Genomic DNA, 14,674 nt, shown 5'->3' on the forward strand with positions numbered 1-14,674 from the left:
GACTCTGATGGGAACCTTGATGTTTAGATTGTAAGCTCCCAAGAGCAGGGCCCTCCTTACCCTCTTGTATTGAACTGTATCATTGCTGTATTGTCTCCCTTTATATTGTAAAGCGCTGAACAAACGTTGGTGCTATACAAATCCTGTATATTAATAATAGATGTAAGGGGGACTGATTGCTACTCTAATTACAGTTTTTTCTCTTTTGTTCTAGATTATATCATGCTGACTATAAAAAATGTAAACACATTAAATGTATCCATTCTTTTAAATGTTATTAATTCATTTAAAAATTGATTTTGTTTGTTGTTCAGTGAATATTTGTAAAATGCATGATGTTACTCATGTACTGAAAAGTCTGGAGTCCCTTGTTGGAAACCATTTGGCAACTGAAATATATATATATATATATATATATATATATATATATATATATGTATGTATTGAGCTGTTTGCCTGAAATTCAGCTTTAAAACAAGAAAGATAAAGTGGAAAATACTGGGCTTCTGCTATTGTACAGATATAAGTAAACCCAGATTAAACTGCTGATTCCTTCCCACATTTAGAAATAAAAAAGGGGTTAAAAATGGATCAAAGACTGAAGCAAGGCCTCTACTATGCATGCATAAAATATTTTCCATGAAGTCACACAACAATCACACCGAAAAATGATTGCAATGAATATTTGCTTGTTTAATCCCACATTCCGTCTGGCACACATTAGATAATCACCTGGACGTGGGCCCTGGGTTGGGTATATTCACTGCTCTTCCTCCAGTATCTGAACAGGCTTCTGCCAATATCATTTTTCTAGATGATAAAAAGACGGTGTACGCGGCATTATCGATGCTGGGCTCCCTTTCAGACCCCAGTGCTGCTGGAACAGATTGTCTCCTCCAACCCGAGTCCAAATGACATCCGATTCACCCGCTGGCAGCGGACCAAGTCTATCTGGACACGCAAGCCTCAGTGAACTTTACTCTCGGATGTTCTATGCGCCCCGTTTATCAGCAGATTTCAAGCCGTTCAGGCCGCCTTGGCAGGGATGTTCAAAGTAATCGTTCACTGTGTTCTTAATGAATTCCTTGAAAAACTGGCTGACCCTCTCATTTTTTTTTCTAACTTTGGGAATCGTTGTCATTCTGTGAAGACTATCTTGAGTTTGAACCATGAATAAGAAAAGAGAGAGGGAGAGAAACAAAAGGCGTTGGACATATTTCTTTTGTTGGATAGTAAGGTAATAAAAATGAAAACTGACAACTCTTCAGCCAACAGTTTTGCTCCACAAGAGTTTTAAATTTTATCTAAAACCAGGAACAGAAATGTAATATATTGAAGCTTGTTGGCAGGCCCTTGGACAAGCACTCGGGAGGAACCACATACACACATACAGTCTTAGCACTGCAGTACGTTTATAGTATTGGCTCATAATTGTGGCAATTACAATGGAAGAACATTATGGCACACTGGGGAACAAGATTGCATCAACACCGCCCACGGTAGGATAACTTACAGTAGTGTTACTGGAGGACGACCACTGCTGGAGGGGTGGTGGTATTTTGTATAACCATGATGTGCCAGCATACTGGGCAGCACAGCGGCTTAATGGTTAGCACTTCTGCCTGGCAGTACCAGGTTTGCTGGTTTGAATCCCAACCATGGCACCACCTGCCTGGAGTTTGCATGTTTTGAGCAGCACAGTGGCTAAATGATTAGCACTTCTGCCTGGCAGTACTACGGTTGCTGGTTTGAATCCTAACCACGGCACCACCTGCTTGGAGTTTGCATGTTTTGAGCAGCATGGTGGCTCAATGGTTAGCACTTCTGCTTGGCAGTACCAGGGTTGCTGGTTTGAATCCCAACCATGGCACCACCTGCCTGGAGTTTGCATGTTTTGAGCAGCACAGTGGCTAAATGATTAGCACTTCCACCTGGCAGTACTACGGTTGCTGGTTTGAATCCTAACCACATCACCACCTGCTTGGAGTTTGCATGTTTTGAGCAGCACGGTGGCTCAATGGTTAGCACTTCTGCTTGGCAGTACCAGGGTTGCTGGTTTGATTCCTAACCACGGCACCACCTGCTTGGAGTTTGCATGTTTTGAGCAGCACGGTGGCTCAATGGTTAGCACTTCCGCCTGGCAGTACAAGGGTTGCTGGTTTGAATCCCAACCATGGCACCACCTGCTTGGAGTTTGCATGTTTTGAGCAGCACAGTGGCTTAATGGTTAGCACTTCCACCTGGCAGTACCAGGGTTGCTGGTTTGAATCCCAACCATGGCACCACCTGCCTGGAGTTTGCATGTTTTGAGCAGCACAGTGGCTAAATGGTTAGCAGGTCCACCTGGCAGTACTAGGGTCATTGGTTCAAATCCCAACCATGGCACCACCTGCCTGGAGTTTGCATGTTCTCCCTGTGCTTGCGTGGGTTTCTTCCGGGTACTCTGGTTTTTTCCCACACTCCAAAGACATGCTGGTAGGTGAATTGATTCCTGTCTAAATTGTCCCTAGTATGTGTATGTATGAATGGGAGATAGGGACCTTAGATTGTAAGCCCCTTGAGGGTTAGGGACTGATGTGAATGTACAATATATGTATGTAAAGTGCTGTGTAAAATTGATGGCGCTATATAAGTACCTGAAATAAATAAATGATGCTGAAAGTGATCCTTGGAACATTCTCCAGCACTTGTCAGTGTCTCTCACTCTGTCCCTACTGACCAGGAACCTTTACTTGCACTAAGCACTATCCCTAACCAGCAGGTTCCTCACCTTAGCCTACCACTCGCTCAAAGCTGGTCCAAATGATGTGGAATCCCCAATTCAAACACTCTGTGTGCATGAGGCCTAAAGGACAACTTTACCCTTGATATAAGTTGTTTTTGAAGCATGCCCCCACCCCCCTGAAGTTACCATTGTCCCTAATCCAGCAATTTTCACTCTGCCTAGAATCACACTACATTGCTTATAAAAGCATCCTTGCTGGGTCTCATTATTTATTCTGTGTATGTGTGCCGGAGCCCTATTCATTACTACATACATTTGTACTCACGTTGGTCTTCAGGCATGTCCTCCATGGGTACAATGTTGTGGGACCCACTGTGCCCTCACATTACACAGCACACTTGTGAGAAATACCATTAGGTCCCCTTCTGTGCCTCCACTGCAGCTGCACTTGTTACAGGAAACTGCAGCAGTGTACAGATCCATGTTTTTTAAACGTCAGTGCAGGGAGTAGGGGGTGGGGGATGGGGGGTAAGAGGAGGTAGGGGGCGTTCCCCCATAGCAGGGATGTGATTGGCTCTGATTTAGCCCAGCCTACTGGACCAAGGAAGATGTGGGTGATGAGTGCATGAAGAGCAAACGTAGTGGTAAGTTGTAGAGGGGAGAGATGTTTGACAGTACTGTGTGGCGGGGGATCACTGACCACTGAGTCATGTACTCTTCCCCCCTGACCTCTGTAGTAAGCGACTCAGAAGTCAGTAGTAAGTGACAAAGATTTCAGAGGCCAGTAGTAAGTGACACAGAATTCAGTAGTAAGTGACAAAGATATCAGAGGTCAGTACTAAGTGACACAGAATTCAGTAGTAAGTGATGCTTGGAGGTCAGTAGACAGTGATGCAGAGTTCAGAGGTCAGTAGTAAGTGACACAGAGTTTAGGGGTCAGTAGTAAGTGATGCAGAGTTTAGGGGTCAGTAGTAAGTGACACAGAATTCAGTAGTAAGTGATGCTTGGAGGTCAGTAGACAGTGATTCAGAGGTCAGTAGTAAGTTACACAGAATTCAGTAGTAAGTGATGCTTGGAGGTTAGTAGACAGTGATGCAGAGTTCAGAGGTCAGTAGTAAGTGACACAGAATTTAGGGGTCAGTAGTAAGTGATGCAGAGTTCAGGGGTCAGTAATAAGTTACACATAGTTTAGGGGTCAGCAGTAAGTGATGCAGAGTTCAGGGGTCAGTAGTCATCTACTACTGAGCCCTGAGCAGGTGCCCCAATGTCTAATTTAGGACTTTTGCCTCTCCAATGTAGTTGGTCTTCTTTGTATATATTGTTTAGCTTTTTATGCGTCTGTAAAATTATCATTTATTGCACAGCACATAAAGCCTATTGTGTGGATACAAGGACTGCAGCGTAGCTTGTTGCACGTTAATTCCCTTCCAAGATGTCTTTCTCTAGTTCTAATGTTGGAAGGTTTGTACATAATGACATAGCCCCACTCTCAGCTCCGTTCAAGGCTGGGAATAGGTGGGTACTAGGGCTAGCTGTTCTCCCCAGATTTTATTTGTACCCCCCAGGTCTCTGAGAGTACATATACAGTATGTATACTCTCCAGCTCCTCGAGGGAATCAATGCAAGGGGAAGGCTAGGGGAGCAAGAGCATGAATAGCCTATGGATAGCGTCCCGGAGATGCAGTCCTCCTCAGACCGGGAAATCAACAACTAGAAAAAAACATACAGGTGGCACAAACACCTAGTGCATTATCCAAAGTTTATTTAAAAATGTGAAAAAGGACAAAAAAACATACTCACAAACATGGCATGTGTGTAAAGCCTATAAGACCATGGAGAAGGCCACACAAATGGCAGGGTGTCCTACTGATGGTGCGGTCAGCCTGCAGATGTATTTCAGGGATGAATCTCTTTTCTCAGATCAGCTATAATCTGCTGTGAGTCAAGGGCTGAGGTTGGGCCTTGACCCCCTTGACTCGCAGGAAATGGGTGAAGTGATGCTGGTTATCATTCCCCCTGGAAGAGTTGATGCATTGCTGGATTTATTGCACTCTGGGGAACAACGCCAGAGATGTATTTTTTTTATTTGTTGAACCAGGGGTAGTTTCTACTGGTTAACCAGGAGTAGTTGATACAGGGAATATCCAATTGCCTCCAGGGGAATCAGGATGGAATTTTTTTGCCCCTCACTGGACCATGCTTTATTGGGGGTTTTGCCTTCATCTGGATCAACTGTGGTTGTGTATATAGAAGTTTTCTATTTGTTTCTTTTTTTTTTCTCTATTGGTTAAATTAGATGGTTTGGTGTCTAAATGACTCCGTAACTGGATGGTATGTTTTTCAACCTGACTAAGTAAGTAACTATGTGAGTATGGCATCTGTAGCTGTTGTTTTATTTTAGGCAGAAGGGAGCCTGGAGTTTTTGAATTGAGGCCCAAGCTTTGATTTTTTTGGATACAACATGGGTATCCATTTTTTTTCATATTGTGAGTACATGGTTGATGGGTTAGGAAAGCAACTGTCTCTTTAAAAATGGAATTTCTTGCACTTGTGATTGAAATAATGATATGTATACATTTTATGTCTCTCAGAGACAAAAATAATTTTAAAAAAAAGTGATTTTTTTTTCCCAGCTATCTTTTCCAGTTAAATTCAGTTTCTCTGTTTCCTCCCTGTGCATCTTTCGTCTCCTTTTTCTACAGATAACCAGGAATGACCAACAAGATAATGGAAATTTCAAGATCTCCAGATGGAGCAAACTAAATTTTAATCAACTACAGTATATCTGGCATACAAATACCTCTGTGGCTGGGCAATGGATGGGAATAAATTGGGTCTGTTTTATTGTCTGATGCATAAAAAGGAAGAATAGGGAATGGTTTTCATTATGTGAACTTCTTGAGATGGCAGGTAGCAGCTGCAAACACAACTTCTGCATTATTTACAGCTTGCATAATATACGTTAACATGATAGCCAGCTGCAAACACAAAGCTTTATTTTTTGTTTTATTTTGTTTAAAAAAGAAATATCCTCTAGAAAGGAATATTTAACATCTATGTAAAGCCAATCACTAAAACCTCTTATGTTTCTTACCTCATATCCCCCCCTTTTTTATTTTTGTTTTTTTTAATTTGTTGAACTAGATGGACTTTTTTCAACCTGATTATGTACACTATATTGCCAAAAGTATAGTGCCTCCTGCCTTTACACATACATGACCTTTAATGGCATCCCAGTCTTAGTCCGTAGGCTTCAATATTGAGTTGGCCCCGCCCTTTGCAGCTATAACAGCTTCAACTCTTCTGGGAAGGCCGTCCACAAGGTTTAGGAGGGTGTCTATGGGAAGGTTTGACCATTCTTCCAGAAGTGCATTTGTGAGGTCAGGCACTGATGTCGGGGGAGGAGGCCTGGCTCGCAGTCTCTGCTCTAATTCATCCCAAAGGAGTTCTATGGGGTTGAGGTCAGGACTCTGTGCAGGCCAGTCAAGTTCCTCCACCCCAAACTCGCTCATCCATGTCTTTATGGACCTTGCTTTGGGCACTGGTGGGCAGTCATGTTGGAACAGGCAGGGGCCACCCCCAAACTTTTCCCACAAAGTTGGGAGCATTAAATTGTCCAAAATGTCTTGGTATGCTAATGCCCAGGGGCGGACTGACCATTTGGCAACTCGGGCACTGCTCGAGGGCCTGGGGTCTGTATGGGGCCCCATGAGATGCCCCTGGTACCTTTTTCATAGGCTTTTTTGCCCGGGGCCCCATGAGTTGTCAGTCCGCCCCTGCTGATGCCTTAAGAGTTCCCTTCACTGGAACTAAGGGGCCAAGTCCAACCCCTAAAAAACAACCTCACACCATAATCCACCCTCCATCAAACTTTACACTTGGCACAATGCAGTCAGGCAAGTACTGTTGTCCTTCAAAACCCAGACACATCCATCAGATTGCAAGACAGAGAAGCGTGATTGGTCACTCTAGAGAACACGTCTCCCCTGCTCTAGAGTCCAGTGGTGGCGTGCTTTGCACCACGGAATCCAATGCTTTGCATTGCACTTGGTGATGTAAGGCTTGGATGCAGCTGCTCAGCCATGGAAACCCTATCCATGAAGCTCTCTACGCACTGTTGTTGTTCTGATCTGAAGGCCACATGAAGTTTGGAGGTCTTTAGCTATTGACTTTGCAGACAGTTGGTGACTTTAGCGCACTGTGCGCTTCAGCATGCGCTGACCCCGCTCTGTCATGTGACGTGGCCTACCACTTGGTGGCTGAGTTGTTGTAGTTCCCAGCTGCTTCCACTTATAATACCATGGAATATTTAGTAACAAGGAAATGTCACGGATGGACTTATTGCACAGGTGGCAACCTATCACGGTACCAAAGCTTAAATTCACTGAGCTCCTGAGAGCAACCCATTATTTCACAAATGTCTGTAGAAGCAGTCTGCATGCCTAGGGGCTTGATTGTATACATCTGTGGCCATGGAGGTGATTGGAACATGTGAATTCAATGATTTGGAGGGGTTTCCCAATACTTTTGGCAATATAGTGTATCTATGCTGCATTTTTTTAATGTAATTTTAAAAGTAATGTTCAATATATATACATACAATCTATATATATATACTGTACATACATATATATATATATATATATATATACACACACACAGTGCATCCAGAAAGTATTCACAGCGATTAACTTTTGCCACATATTGTTATGTTGCAGCCTTATTCTAAAATGGATTAAATACATTTTTTCCCCAACATTCTAGAAACAATACACCATAATGACAGAAGATGAAAGAAGTTCGTTTTAAAATCTTTGCAATTTATTAAAAATAAAAAACTAAAAAAACCCACATGTACATACAGTGGGGATCGAAAGTTTGGGCACCCCAGCTAAAAATTTGTATTAATGTGCATAAAGAAGCCAAGGAAAGATGGAAAAATCTCCAAAAGGCATCAAATTACAGATTAGACATTCTTATAATATGTCAACAAAAGTTAGATTTTATTTCCATCATTTACACTTTCAAAATTACAGAAAACAAAAAAATGGCGTCTGCAAAAGTTTGGGCACCCTGCAGAGTTATTATCTTGTACTGCCCCCTTTGGCAAGTATCACAGCTTGTAAACGCTTTTTGTAGCCAGCCAAGAGTCTTTCAATTCTTGTTTGAGGTATCTTTGCCCATTCTTCCTTACAAAAGTCTTCCAGTTCTTTGAGATTTCTGGGCTGTCTGTCACGCACTGCTCTTTTAAGGTCTATCCATAGATTTTCAATTATGTTGAGGTCAGGAGATTGTGAAGGCCATGGCAAAACCTTCAGTTTACGCCTCTTGATGTAATCCCCCGTGGATTTCGAGGTGTGTTTAGGATCATTATCCATTTGTAGAAGCCATCCTCTCTTTAACTTCAGCTTTTTCACAGATGGCATCAAGTTACCATCCAAAATCTGCTGAAATTTTATTGAATCCATTTTTCCTTCTACTCGTGAGATGTTCCCTGTGCCACTGGCTGCAACACAACCCCAAAGCATGATTGATCCAACCCCATGCTTAACAGTTGGACAGAGGTTCTTTTCATTAAATTCTGTGCCCCTTCTTCTCCAAACGTACCTTTGCTCATTCCGGCCAAAAAGTTCAATTTTAACCTCATCGGTCCACAGAACTTGTTTCCAAAATGCATCAGGCTTGTCTATATGTTCATTTGCAAAGTTCAAACGATGATTTTTGTGGTGAGGACGTAGAAGAGGTTTTCTTCTGATGACTCTTCCATGAAGACCATATTTGTACAAGTATCTCTTTATAGTGGAATAGTGTACCACAACTCCAGTGTCTGCCAGATCTTTCTGGAGGGATCGTGCAGTCAAACGTGGGTTTTGAATTGTTTTTCTCACAATCCTGCGAGCTGTTCTGTCTGATATTTTTCTTGGTCTTCCAGATCTTGCTTTAACTTCCACTGTTCCTGATGACTGCCATTTCTTAATTACATTCCGAACAGAGGATATTGACATCTGAAAACGCTTTGCTATCTTCTTATAGCCTTCTCCAGCTTTGTGAGCGTCAACTATTTTCAGTTTCAGTTTTCTAGACAACTGCTTAGAAGAACCCATGGTGCTGATTGTTGGGGCAAGGTCAGATGAGTCTGGGCATTTAAAACCTTTGAGATTGACATCACCTAGTCTTCCCAGACGATGATTGAGAACAATCCATGACACTGGCAGGTCTCAGCTTGGCAAAGGGGGCAGTGCATGCTATAAATTCTGCAGGGTGCCCAAACTTTTGCAGATGCCATTTTTTGGTTTTCTGTTATTTTGAAAGTGTAAATGATGGAAATAAAATCTAACTTTTGTTGACATATTATAAGAATGTCTAATCTGTAATTTGATGCCTTTTGGAGATTTTTCCATCTTTCCTTGGCTTCTTTATGCACATTAATACAAATTTTTAGCTGGGGTGCCCAAACTTTCGATCCCCACTGTAAGTATTCACAGCCTTTGCCTCAAGTAATTTTGAGTATGATGCTACAAGCTTGGCACACCTATTTTTGGCCAATTTCTCCCATACTTCTTTGCAGTACCTCTCAAGCTCCATCAGGTTGGATGGGGAGCGTCAGTGCACAGCCATTTTCATTTCTCTCCAGAGATATTCAATCGGGTTTCAGGTCTGGGCTCTGGCTGGGCCACTCCAGGACATTCACAGAGTTGGCCCGTAGCCACTCCTTTGTTATGTGGGCTGTGTGCTTAGCCCCTTGGTGCCGGTGCCTCCCGGCCCTTTCAGGGTTCCAGAAGCCAGGAGGTGGGCGGGGTTTTAGGGTCATGTGACCACTGTGAGTCGCTGTCATCGTGGTCACATGATCGGGAAAGGTCCCGATCACAAGAGGAGATCGGGACCTTTCCGTGAGTACCGAACGTGTGTGCTGGGAGCGCGTAGGGCGCGCGCTCTCAGTACATATGTGTTTTTTTAGTAGAACACAAATGTGCGGCCGCTCGGCACCTAGGCCCAGGCGCTGGGAGGCCGCACATTTGTGTTCAGCCAGCGCCAAGAGGTTAGGGTTGTTGTCCTGTTGAAAGGTGAACCGTTGGCCCAGTCTAAGGTTCAGAGCACTCTGGAACAGGTTTGCTGCATTCATCTTTCCTTTGAATGACTAGTCTCCCAGTTCCTGTGGTGAGGGGTGTCTGGTTTCTTCCAGACAAGATGCTTGGCATTCAGGCCAAAGAGTTCAATCTTTGTTTCATCAGACCAGAGAGTTTTGTTTCTAATGGTCTGAGAGTCTTTCAGGTGCCTTTTGGCAAACTCTAGGCAGGGTGCCATTTGCCTTTTACTGAGGAGTGGCTTCCGTCTGGCCACTCTACCATACAGGCTTGGTTGGTGGAGTGCTGCAGAGATGGTTGTTCTTCTGGAATGTTCTCCTCTCTCCACAGAGAAATGCTTGAGCTCTTTCAGAGTGACCATCAGGTGCTTGGTAACCTCCCTGGCTAAGGCCCTTCTCACTCGATTGCTCATTTTTGCCTGGCGGCCCGCTCTAGGAAGCTTGCCGGTGGTTCCAAACTTCTTCCATTTACAGATGATGGAGGCCACTGTGCTCATTGGGACCTTCAATGCTGCAGAAATTTTTCTGTATCCTTCCCCAGATCTGTACCTTGATACAATTCTGTCTCGGAGGTCTACAGACAATTCCTTGGACTTCATGGCTTGGTTTGTGCTCTGACATGCACTGGTAACTATGGGACCTTATACAGACAGGTTTATGCCTTTCCTAATCATGTCCAATCAACTGAATTTCCCACAGGTGGAGTCCAATCAAGCTGTGGAAACTTCTCAAGGATGATCAGTGAGAACAGGATGCACCAGAGCTCAATTTTGAGTGTCATGGCAAAGGCTGTGAATACTTATGTACATGTATTTTTTTTCAAAACAAACTTCTTTCATGTTGTCATTATGGGGTAAAATTTTATAGAATGTTGAGGAAAAAAATTAATTTAATCCATTTTGGAATAAGGCTGTAAAATAATAAAATGTGGCAAGAGTTAAGCGCCGTGAATACTTTCTGGATGCACTGTGTATATATATAATATATATATTTTATTGGTTGAACTAGGTGTCTTTTTTCAAACTGACTATGTATCTATGTTTATTTTTTTATGTCATTTTAAAATTAATGTTCAATCTTTTTAAACTTGCAGTTTTTGTTTAAATTATGCCTGGTGATCCTGCCATTATGGTCTTTGTTAAGTCACTTCCTGTTATAGGGTGACTTATCTTGTCTTGAAATTGTGCTCCTGTGTTATTACTCTCTCACATGGTCTTTCAAAAGAGACTTCATATGCAGAGATAATCACCATCAGCAGCCTGCCTTTAGAAATACCATGCAGACATCACTGGAGTGTATGTAGGCACTGCAGGAGATCAGCATTTTACTTTTTATAAGCTTTTTACTTTTAAAACTATGTTTATGATACACCATGCTTTAGCAAACTAAATGTCATTCAGTTGGGGTTTACATCTTTGTTAAAGAAGAATTCTAGGCATGGATATTTTTACATAATTGCATTGGTCAAGCTTGGCTAAGTGTAACTGTAACTATGTATATATCATGTCTGTGGGACCCCTCTAGAAGCTGGAAATCACTGTAGTAAGCACCGCTACTCTAATGATCTCCACTAGCTTCAGGTCCCATGCCGAGCGGCCCTGCTGCATTCTGAACACAGGAAGTTGTTTGCTTGGCATAGGCGTCATTCAGAAACTATTATAGTATACACTCACAGGCCACTTCATTAGGTACACCTGATCAATCGCTTGGTAACACAAATTGCTAATCAGCCAAGCACATGGCAGCAACTCAATGCATTTAGGCATCTAGACGTGGTGAAGACAATTTTCTGAAGTTCAAACCGAGCATCAGAATGGGGAAGAAAGGGGATTGAAGTGACTTTGAACCTGGTGTGGTTGTTGGTGCCAGATGGGCTGGTCTGAGTATTTAAAAAACTGCTCATCTACTGGGATTTTCATGCACAACCATCTCTAAGGTTTACAGAGAATGGTCCGAAAAGGATAAAATATCCAGTGAGCGGCAGTTGTCTGGAGGAGAATGCCTTTTTGCAGTCAGAGGAGAATGGGCAGACTGGTTTGAGATGATAGAAAGGCAACAGTAACTCATGTCAATATGCAGCAAAATCTATGAGGAATGTTTCCAACACCTTGTTGAATCTATGCCATGAATAATTAATGCAAAAAGGGGTCCAACTCGGTACTAGCAAGGTGTACCTAATAAAGTGTCCTGTGAGTGTAGAAGGGTGTGTTTGGAGACTGTCTGGAGTGGTAGCGGTGGTCTGGCTGGTAGGCTGCAGCACTATGGTGCTGCAGGCCACCAGAAGAGACCTCCCCTTCCTATTTTGGGCACTTTTAAATGGGTCTCCAGGTGGCATGGAGGATCGTGTTGGTGGTGGCTGCGGTTGGCCATACAGCTGGAGGAATATTCATTTAGGTACTTTGGAGGCATGTTTTTTAATATTTGTGATGTATTTTAAGGGTAAAAAATAATTTTATTGTATTAAGTGTTTTTATTTTTGGTTGTTTTCTTGGTTGGTTTTTATGTCATTAGTTCTTTCTCCTTATTTGTTTTTTTTATATCTTGCAGCATCCTAGGGGATCTTTGCATATGTTTTGGTGCAGGGCTTTTCCCCGCTGCCTCCCTGAGGGGCTTTCTTCTGGAATCCATTGATTTCCTTGGTTGTAACATGCATCTACAGGCCATATTATCCTTTTTGAAGAAGAGCTGTGAACATGTGGAATAGACTCCCTCAAGAGTTGGTTCTGGCCAGCTCAGTGGATTGCTTTAAAAAAGTCCTGGATTCTTTCTTGGATACACAGAATATAACTGGATATAACATTTATACGTAAAGTTGATCCAGGGAATATCCCATTGCCTCTCGGGGGATCAGGAAGGAATTTTTTTCCCCTGCAGGAGCAAATTGGTTCATGCTTTGCTGGGTTTTTTTTGTCTTCCTCTGGATCAACTGTGGAATAGGATTATAACCTTTTTTTTTATTTCATGGTTGAAATGGATGGACTTTTGTCTTTTTTCAGCCAGACTAACTAAGAATTTAATAAGAAAGTAAGAAGTTTGATGTATCTTACAGGTTTAATGCAACTCGGTGTAAGTAGCTCACTTATAGATCCTATAATAGGATGTTAGAAGGTATTTGGTTGATGTAGTTTACCTTCTCATTTACTTTGAACTGTAAGGTCCATCTGATTTCCCCTGAAGAATAGAAAGTCTTTAAATACGTCGGGAATTCAGGCAAAAGTTTCCTGTGTTACATATTTAGTTTATAATATTAATCCCTATTTGGGAGATTGTAAGATCAGGAAAAGTACTGTGTAAGGTGGTATCAAACAGTTTTGAGACTAGTTTTCTAATATGCCAACAGATTGCATCACAAAGCTGCATGCACAGTCAGAGGGAGTACTGACCTTCATAAGTCAGTGTGCCAAAAGATATTGTCCTGTGTACAGTGGGAGCTGTGCAACTGGTGCTATTCTGACCACATGTGTTACCAAGTCTGCTACTTCATCATGGTCAGCAAGTTGTGAAAAATTAGCTACAGTGCCATAGACTGTAAACTTCTTGACAATGTTGTGCACAATGGACACAGGAACATTAAGATCTCTGGAGAAAGACTTGTAACCTTGAAATTGTCCATGATTTTCCACAATTTTTGTTCTTAAAACCTCAGACAATTCTTTCCTGTTCTCTTGCAATTCTTTTCAACAGTGCCATAGACTGTAAACTTCTTGACAATGTTGTGCACAATGGACACAGGAACATTAAGATCTCTGGAGAAAGACTTGTAACCTTGAAATTGTCCATGATTTTCCACAATTTTTGTTCTTAAAACCTCCGACAATTCTATGCTGTTCTCTTGCAATTCTTTTCAACAGAGAGGTTGAGTAAATTTTTCACCATTTTAACTGGTTGCTGGTGGGATTTCTATATTGCCAGCACCTGTTAATCGATACAATTACAAATGGCAGGAGCATCACAAACTTGGAATGCAATTATTTCTTACAATTTTCAAAAGCATGCCAATAATTGTGTCCAGTCCATTTTTGGAGTTTTGAGTGGAATGTGTCAGATTTGGTTTTTTGTTTCTCCACTTTTTTGTGTCATACCAATAAAAAAAAAAAGAAATAAACATGAGAATGCCTAAATATTTGTAATTGCAACAATTTTCTGGGCAAAGTGGTGCATTATCTGACAGAAATGCAGGGGTGCCAATATTTTTGACCATTCAGAAATTCCTTTGCATTTTTTCAATTAAATTCAACGCATTCTCTGATTGGACCAGGTGGAGAGTTAAGGCTGTGAGGTCATACCCTCCACCTCATCTAATCAAAGCATTTTCTAAATGGTGCCCATCCTGTGTTCAGGACCCGGAAGTTAGCGGAGATTAGTGGAGTAGCCATGTCTACTGCAGTGGTTTCCAGCTTCTAGAGGGACACCCAAGTATGGTATATACATAGTTACAATGGTCTAAGCAGGGGTGTATTTACCAAAAGGCAAACAAGGCATTTGCCTAGGGCGGCATTTTCAGGGGGGCAGCAGACATTTTCAGGGGGGCAGCCCTGTCCCCTGAAAGAAGGAATGGAAGAAGGGACACATGCAGCATGGGGACCAGGTGGGATCTGAGAGAGGTTACAGGCTGCTTGATGGTGTATGCAGAGCCTGACTCTTGTTCCTGGAGATGTCCAGAGCTGTGAAGGTGAGTGTCTTATCTCTTGTTGGGGTGGGTTGGGGGGTTGCCCGGTGGTAGTGGAAGGCGCTTTCGGATGGGGGGGAACTAGGGTGTTGTTGGTCAATGTCAGTGTGGGGGTGAGGGGGAGCCAATTTTTGTGTTGCCTAGGGCAGCACAAAATCTAGATACACCACTGGGTCTAAGCTGAACCAAAATATCC

The 14,674-nt window shown here is 42.5% G+C and overlaps 1 long non-coding RNA gene across 1 annotated transcript; it reads left to right on the forward strand.

The window, feature by feature from the left end:
- Positions 1-802: 802 nt before the first annotated feature.
- Positions 803-13,756, forward strand: LOC149444754 (uncharacterized). Its single transcript, XR_016306523.1, has 2 exons — positions 803-1,499; positions 12,357-13,756. It is a non-coding gene; the product is annotated as an uncharacterized LOC149444754 (long non-coding RNA).
- The last annotated feature ends 918 nt before the right edge of the window (positions 13,757-14,674 follow it).

Source organism: Staurois parvus, unplaced genomic scaffold (assembly GCF_062004578.1).
Source record: "Staurois parvus isolate SC_StPar_1 unplaced genomic scaffold, SC_StPar_1.0 ptg000779l, whole genome shotgun sequence".
In the NCBI taxonomy this organism is placed as follows: domain Eukaryota; kingdom Metazoa; phylum Chordata; class Amphibia; order Anura; family Ranidae; genus Staurois; species Staurois parvus.